The following is a 9,121-nucleotide window of genomic DNA, read 5'->3' on the forward strand; positions in this document are numbered from 1 at the left end:
AATTTATTTCTTTTTTGAAAGGCAAATTTCATCCACAATGTCATCCAAGATAACAAAAACAAAACAATTATATCACATCAAATTTAGATCAACCCGGTCAGGTAACAAACTTGAATATGGATCTAAATACTAAGATATTACACCAGTATATTCTTAAAAGAGCTTGGGAAACCACTTTTAAAATATATAAAAAGTCTTTGGTTCAAATATAACAACTTACAAAAAAAAGTTTAAAGAATTATTAAGCCCATCAAACCAATCAGCCTATTTCCAAATACACTTATCTATACTTACTAATATACTAAAGCTACTCTATCTTATGTATCATTCATACAACAATTCTGCCTATTTTCTTGACATGTAGCATTTCATCCTATAGAGTTTTTTTTACTCTGTAAGTGCGGCAATCAATGGATGAGGAAGCTATTTTTTTATCCGTGCCCGCCTAACCTAATTTGAAGGTATACAAAACATATTCAGACCCTTTATAAAGTGGTTTTTTGTTCATTTGTGAAACCCTAATATTTCAACAACACTCTTCGTCTCCCATAAGCTTCTCTCTACTGCTACTAAATTGATCGATCATAACATTTTCGAGTGTTGGTTTTAACCATCATCATCTTAATCATTGAGATATGAAAGTACATTAATCGAATTACAGTAATCATAGTCTAATACTTTGGATGGTCGTTTTTTTTTTCAACCCATTTAGGGTTTTAATTATCTATTTGTTGACATCCAATTATAGTTGTATAATCGATATCCAATATTTGTTTTTTCGTTTATTTAAAACAATTTAGTGTTTTCGTAATATTTTGTTCTGATAATAGACTTATGGTTTTAGATGAACTACGTTGTGATATTAAAGCCAAAGTAAGAATTTTGATTGAAATCGTTCATCATTACCTTTAAGAATAACACTAACCTTGATGTTAGAACACTAATATTTAATTCAAACCATGATGAAAAGTGATTCTTTTTTTTAGGTTTTTTATCTGTTAGGGCCCAAGTCTCAACTGCTATGGATCCCATATTCTGAGGCGCCTTCTGGATAAATTATCCTTAATATGTAATACGGGACCTCGGAGGATCAAGGATCCTTAATATTTATTACGGTTTCTAATGATTGTTCTCGATGTTTTCTTATGTTTATGTGCAGGGAAGCAACGTGGTGGACGCTGGAATATCGGTGATAAGTTGTTGGAAGCTAACACGTGCCTATTTTTCGAAAGGTTATGAACGAAGACGTGGGTCTAGCGACAATATCACATTTAGTTGTTGTGGTTATATTCAAAGGGGTTGATCAAGTGATTTAGCTAATTCATATTCACATAGACACATACATTAGACAAATAGAACTCATACTCAAACACTCGTTGCAAACATACATTCATTGAACAACACTTGATTACCTTCCGAATTTGTATTGGATTTCAATAGCTAATATACTTGATGGTTGATAGTTTTCACCACCCGAGGTTTTTTGTCGGTGATCAACTAGTGATCAAGGGCTTTTCCTCGTATAAATCATCGTGTACCGTTTACATTTTTAGTTCTACTATCATTTCATTCGAACAAGCACACTACCTCACAAACATATTTGGTTACATTATCCTTAGAGTGTTTTTCGACTAAAACAATTTGGCGCCTACCGTGGGGCAAGTGATGCTTCAATTCTAAAAAAAATTATGTCAGTTTCAGCCTATTTTCATCAATACCATTACACTATGGCCTCCCAAGGAAAATCTATGTCAACTGGTATTACTAGGCAAGGCTCCTTGTGGTATTTCGGAGAAATTTTTGGCTAGTTGGCTTACTTGTTTTTCAATTGTTTTCATGCTAGCCTGTTGGTTCCTAAGTTCGACATCGGTTTGTAGGAACCTCTCCGCGTACCTTTTTCAGATTCGGAGAAAAGATGAGTGCTTAGGGGACACGGCCCCGTGTCCCTTGTCGAACCTTTGTTGGTTCCCCTTGTTACGGTTGGAATCCTTGTTGCTCATTTCGGGGTTGTTGTTGAAAGTTAGATCGTTGATTTTGATTTTGTTGGTTATTACCACCCGATTCCCTCCAACTAAAGTTGGGATGATTTCGCCACTCGGGATGAAAGAGTTACTTGAAGTTTCCGCTGGGCATGGCCGGTTATTTAGGTAATTTACCACTTATGTTTGATTTTCTAAATCTCTCATACAACTCCAGTTTTCATGGGGGCCGCCGCATCCTTCGCAAGCCATAACCAAAACCGTTTTATTTAATTCAAGTTTCTTTATTTTTGAAGTTAAGGATTTGATTTGGCTTGCAAAAAAGTGGTTTCATCCACTTTGTGGGTGCCCGCGGCTATGGATTTTGAACCCCTAGGAGTGTGCCATTGAAAACTATTTTGAGCAATTTCTTCAATTTGATTATAAATTTCCTCGGGGCGCCGATTCCCAAGGAGTCCACCAGAGCCGGAATCAAGGATTTGCCTTATGTGTGGTAAGAGTCCATTGTAGAAAATGGACACTTGTTGCGAACGGTCAAGACCATGATGTGGGCATTTCCTTAATAGCTCCTTGAACTTTTCCCATGTCTCGTACAATTATTCTCCATCGTCTTGAGTGTAGTAGTTAATCTTGGTCATGAGTTTGGCTGTTTTAGCGGGAGGGAAATTTTTTTAGAGAAATTTTTGGGCAAGTTTATCCCAAATGTGCACGGACCCACTTAGGAGGGTGTTTAGCCAAGCTTTTGTTCGGTTTTTTAGGGAAAAGAGAACATACAGAGCCGGATAGTATCGTTGGAGGCTTCGTTGATACGAAAGGTGTCACATATTTCCAAAAAAAAACTGGTAATATGTAAATGGGGATCTTCATCGGGTAGGCCATGAAAGGTGGCGGAATTTTGGAGCATTTGTATTAGGTGTGGTCGAAGCTCAAAGTTATTAGCATCGACATTAGGAGGGTTAATAGCGCCTCCAAGATTACCGACCGTATGCCGTAGGTGTGACAACCCTCATAAATACAGGTATTCGTACAATTAATTAATATTGATTTGTGCTTAATGATTGTGCTTAATTACAACTGGTGACTTAAACTGCTTTCTGATTTCTGTATCATATATACATGTGCATCACATTTCATATTGTCTCATCACTTATTGCATACAAACTTTAGTGACATAAACGATGCATAAAGCACAGTTAGCACCGTTAGTGGATAACTCGGAAACATGCTGACAATGTCAGTACATAGACAGACAATGTTTTGAGACCCCGTAAGGGCCAGAGACAAGGTACCACACTAGTATGGTGTGCAGGGAAGTAAGGACCATAAAACTGCGTCACTAGGTGATAGTTTAAGTGCCAGAAAGTGCCTAAAACCCACTTAAAAAGTGCAGAATTCTGCATTAATCAGCAAAAATCAGCATTTTAACATGCTAGTAACATGCAAAAATATGGTAAAATGGTCCTGTATGCTTTCCTAAGTGTCGGGAATTAAAAGTGACACCAAAGGGTACTTAAAGAACACTAAATGGAATAACTTGATACTTTAACGAACCGGTATCTAACCGAACAACCGGACATTACCCAGAACACTAAAATATTGCTAGAAACATTGTTTTATTTTTTCTGAGCTAGTTATGGTTCCCGAACACCCTAACATACTACATAATGCATCCTACACATAAAACGCTAGACTTTACACTTAACACCCTAGCTAATTACCCACTTATCATTACACGTTACATCTAACCCCCCCTCCCCTTTGATATTAGGGCCCAAGAGTGGCCCCCACACTCAAGATTTTTCCAATCTTCCTAAATCTCACTTGAATCTTCTTAAGATTTGATTATATTATGATGGTACTATTAGGAACATATGAACCAATGGGTAATACTCAAGGTTTAGGTTATAAGAGAACATGTTGGGTCATAAACACTTCATATCCTTCACCATAACTCTCTCCTCCCTCTCTTAAATCTTTCGGCCTAACCCCCTTCCACACACCACCACCATCATCAAGTCTTGTTCCATCCATTTCAAGGTTATCACAAGGTGTAAGGTGCAAGATTAGAAGGCTTGGTGCTTGAAGAACTTGAAGGACCACTCACACAAGCTTTTATCCACTCCATTTTCATCATTGTTCTTCCCTAGCTTAAAGCTAGTAGTAAGACTCTCTTGACCTTTGTTACTTCTATTTTTAGTTGGTTAAAAGATGTATTATGATGCAAATCACAAGAACACTAAAATACATGAACATGAATCTCAAACATAAAGCTTACATATGATGATATATTGGTAAAATAGTGTTGTTTAGTGTATGTTTAATACTTGCTTGTCGATTTCTTGAGATGATGATGTTAATCATCACATGGAGCTTGCTAGATGGTGATTAAACACATAATCTAGCAAGTGGGAGGATGATTATGTAACAATATAGGATGATCATCTTCTTGTGAAAACATGAACTTGATAAATGAAATGGTTTCTTGAAAAATAATAAACAAAGTAAGCTAGTAAACTTATAGATTCAAGATTTATGAATGATTTTCCAAGAAAACCAAGTTCAAAATATGATTTTTGAAAGATCATGGTTTTTAATTAAACTTACACTATTTTTAGTGGAAAAACAAGTGTCGAGATACTAGAGAAACAAGAAGATGTTATAAATAAACATTTTTTATAAAATGTGATTACAAGTTGTAAACACCTAGGTTCTTTAAGAATGAGATTTTTAAAGGGATGAACACACTTTAAAGGGTAACTAAACCCACTAAACACTTTACCAAGTCACTACAAGTTTTTAATAAAAGATCAAGTTCATATTGTTATGTAAAATGTGTAGTTTTTGCACTTGGTAAGTGCAAGATGTGTAGGGTTGATTGTTGATTATTGTGTGTTGATTTTGGAAAATAAAATGATATGCTAAATAGAATGGACACCTCCATTTTCAAAGGAAACTATGGCGAAATTTTCTAAAAGTGCAAATACTTAGAAAATATTTTCTAGACAAGTCTTACAAGTATTGGAGGTTGGTTTTTGTAAATAAAAATGGATAAATATATATTTAGAATATATATTTTATACTAAGACACTTGTGTGAATATATTTGTACACTTTATGGAATAGTTATATTATTTTAGGGTAAAATAATATAATGTTAGTGCATACATCTGTCGACTTCGTCTTGTATCGAGTCTTAGACTTAGAATGTTAGATCAGGGTACGTTGTACGAGAAAATGTCAAAATTTAAGTTGTATAGGTGCTGATTTCGCTCCAAACAGCACATGCATGTGATTCCGCCCGAAATGGTTTCGAGCGAAATCAACATGTTGCTGATTTTGCTCCAAATGTTTCTGGTGTCATTCCGGGCAAAATCAAGACCCTATATATAGGTGTCTCAGGAGCGAAATCAGTGCATGTGTTCTAGTTTCCGGTACCGAATTGCTGCCGAAGTGCCGTATGACTTGTAATAGTTGTGAAATCAATATACAAGGCAATATTTAGTGAAACAAGCTGTTTTCCGTGTCCGTTTCTTGTTTTCCGCACCTGAAACGGATTAGAACACCTCTGATTGACTCATTTGGTTCAGCACGCGATCCTACAAGTGGTATCAGAGCTCAGGACGAGGAGTTCTTGCCAAAACAGCTTCTTTTTCTGAATTCTACACCTTCTTTCATTCATTCAGGAAGATTTTACGGTCAAAACCGGTTCAAATTTTCACAAACTGTGTAAGAGGACATATAAACAAACCCTTGAAAGTTTCATTGCAAAATTCGGACTAAAAATAGCAAAAATGGACTCGTGAAGTGATTTCGCTCGAAAAGACATATTCTGATTTCGCTCGAGGGTGCCTGATTTCACTCAAGATGTTTGTCTGATTCCGCTCCAGTTGTTTGATTTCACTCCAAAGTTCTGTCTGATTTCGCTCCTAGCTACAAATTTGAGATTCCGTTCCAAAACTTGTGTCTGATTTCGCTCCAGTCAAACCAAGCATCTGATTTCGCTCCAAGTTAACTCTGTGATTCCGCTCATAGCTAAATCTGTGATTTCGCTCCTAGAAACTTGTTATTTCGCTCGAAATAGTCTGGTTGTGAAAAACGTACTACTAAATAATGGCTGAAGAGTTTTACAATGCTTTCGCGACACCTGTTGCCCCAGTGACTGCTGCTGAAACATTATATAGTGAGAATGAGACGGGTACTCATCAGAAACCACCAAAGCTGATGTACATTGAGGATTTTCAGGGTTGGAAAAACCGATTTGAGAACTGGGTTCAAGCTTACAAATTTGATGCATGGTGTTCGTTGTTGAAATATTATGAGAAACCAAAGAATGAACGGGGTATTGAAAAGGCTTTTAGTGATTATACAGAGAGTGACAAATTGCAGTTTACAAGTGAGAAAATGATGATAAGTATTCTTCAACAAGTGATTGAAGAAGATATCTTTATTTTGCTTCAACATAATGGGACAGCTAGATCAATTTGGGAGGCTTTGATTCAGAAATTCAGAAGGAGTGCTGATATGATCAAAAACAAAAAGGCGTTATTGAAGAAATCATTCGATATGTTTACAGCTTTCGATCATGAAACTACAAAACAGACCATTGATAGATATTGTCATCTGGTATTGGAAATGGGTAGGTTGGACATCAAGAAAGAGGACGATGAGTGGGTCGATAAACTGGCTGAGGCGTTACCACAGGATAAGTGGGGAACATATTTGATGGTTGTGAAACTCATGAGAAAGTCCGAGAGCATGAATTTGGCACAATTCATCCAGAAGATTGAAGAACAGGAGCTGGATATTCAAAAGACAGCTATCATGACAAATCCAAAAGCGAAACATGATGTCAGTTTGTACTATCGAGGGAACAAGTTTGAGGCCACTCCCAGTCAAAGTCCAAAGACTAGTACTGCATTCAGTGCTGATGGTTCTATAAGTCCAAATGCTAGCACTACAACTCAAAGTGGTGGATACACTTCATCATTCTCAAGCTTTGATCCAAACAACAACACACCTAGCCCTCAGAAGCAAAATTCTACAAATCTGCAGTGCAATGTGACATTGAACATTCAGAATGGTCAAAATCTATCTCCTGAAATGGTTAAGCAACACATGGCATCTCTTGTAGCCATGTTAGAGTCGTATGAGAGCTTGATTGCAGGACGAATTGGTAATCCAATGCTCACAAAAGAAGATTATGACCAAATAGATGCTGAAGAACTTGAGTTGATGGATGTTAAGTGGTGTTTGGCTAGTGCTTGCAGGAGAGCTGAAAAATTTCAACAAATTACTGGCAGAGATGAGTTTCGAGGAATGGCTACCTCTCCTCTGGGTTTTGACAAGTCAAAGGTTACCTGTTTCCGATGTAAAGGAAAAAGGTCATTTTAAACGGGAGTGTAAGAACCAAGAGTCAACTGGAAGTCAAGATAAGAGCAATTATTATCAGAAATCAATCTTTCATCAGATCGATCAACAACCTCAGCAAAAAGATCAGAAAACTGCTCATGGGAAAATGATCGAAGAAGCAAATAAGAAAGCTTATTTTGGTATAATAGATCAAGGTGATGAGTTTGTTGTAGAGGGATAATAGATCAAGGTGATGAGTTTGTTGCAGAGGGATTCAGCTGGGACAATTACATACCCGGTGAGACTATACCTGGTGTGGCTCTTGTTACCAGAATTTTGGGTGAAAACGAAGATTGTCAGAAAAGAATTCCAATATTTCCTGATCTTGGATGTGATGTTGATACTGATGATGAGGAAGAGTATCTTAACAAATGTAGAAAAAGCATTGATCCTGATAGTTTTAATTTTTCCTATGCAGATAAAGTTGAGATGCTGAACCAGAAGAAGATTGCCCGGTTGAAGAGAGAGCTAGAAGCAGCAAAGTTACTCGCTAATGAAAAGGCAAAGACAGAAGATGGAGAAACAAAAGCTGAAGCAGTTATTGAGAAAATGGTAGAGAAAATCGTTGAAGTTGAGAAACTTGTGGAAGTTGAGAAAATTGTTGAAAAATTGTTGAAGTCGAGAAACTTGTTGAAGTTGAAAAGACTGTCGAAGTTGAAAAGATAGTTGAAAAGGTGGTTGAAGTTACTAAGCCTTGTGAGAAATGTTCAGAATCTTGCAAAGTTTCTGAAGAAAAAGACAAAAAGATTGCTGAGTTGGAAAAGATTAAAGAAGATTTATTGTCTGATGTGAAGTATGTGAAAGAGTCCTATGATGTTCTAAACAGGACAGTTGATGGTCTGAAAAGGACGAATGCAGAAATCGAAAAAGCAAATGACAAAATGAGTGCAACTTTAATGACAAAGCAAAGCGTCATCAATGATTATATTGAAGACTGTGCTAATTTGAAGAAGGAGTTAGAACTTGAGAGAATTGAAAGTGAAAGGATTAACCGATTACTTTTGAGTTATACTACTTGTGATTATCTGATTGATTGTGTTTATCCTACTATTGCAGGTCTTGAAGCGTTCAAGAAGAAAGAAAAAGAAGAGGATGCTGGTAAGACACAAAGTGTCAAGTATAACAAGTGTCCGTCCCCGATTTTTGAAAGTTATTCTCCCAGAAATCCAAACGAGGAACGTGTTAACAAGGCTCTCAACATCAAATTAAAGTCTGAAATCACTGATGAATTACCAGACAATATTGATGTCACATTCACAGCGTCTGACACTGATCATGAGTCTGAGTTAGTAAAGAAAGTTGTCGATCAGGTGTTGGATATGGATGAAGAGTCAAAATCGGAGTCTAAGTCAGATAGTTAGAGTTTGTCTGGGAAGAGTCCGAGTTCGCCGGTTAAGAGGGTTTACAATAAAGAATTCATGTTATCAAAATCTAATTTGAATGACGGATCAATCAAAGTAGCATATACGTTGAATGATTCAGACAAATTATATTCTGATGAGGAATTCCCAATAAGAAGTGTTAAAACTGAGAAGATCAAAAAGGTTTTCAAATTAACAGAAATTAATATTTCTGAAATAAAAGATTTAAATCTTTCTGAAAAACCTAAACCTTACACTTCAAGAATTCAACAAAGAATAAACAAGAAAATGGGTTATGGTTGTGGTTATAGTTTCCAAAAGAAACCAAACCATAATGGTAACCTCAAAAAGAAAGGTCTTGGTTTTAATTCGT

The 9,121-nt window shown here is 36.4% G+C and overlaps 1 non-coding gene across 1 annotated transcript; it reads left to right on the plus strand.

Annotated features, from left to right (window-relative positions):
• Window positions 1-2,516: 2,516 nt before the first annotated feature.
• Window positions 2,517-2,623, plus strand: LOC118490868. The gene has a single exon (XR_004890093.1). It is a non-coding gene; the product is annotated as a small nucleolar RNA R71 (small nucleolar RNA).
• The last annotated feature ends 6,498 nt before the right edge of the window (window positions 2,624-9,121 follow it).

The sequence above is a fragment of the Helianthus annuus genome, chromosome 3 (assembly GCF_002127325.2).
Source record: "Helianthus annuus cultivar XRQ/B chromosome 3, HanXRQr2.0-SUNRISE, whole genome shotgun sequence".
NCBI lineage: Eukaryota > Viridiplantae > Streptophyta > Magnoliopsida > Asterales > Asteraceae > Helianthus > Helianthus annuus.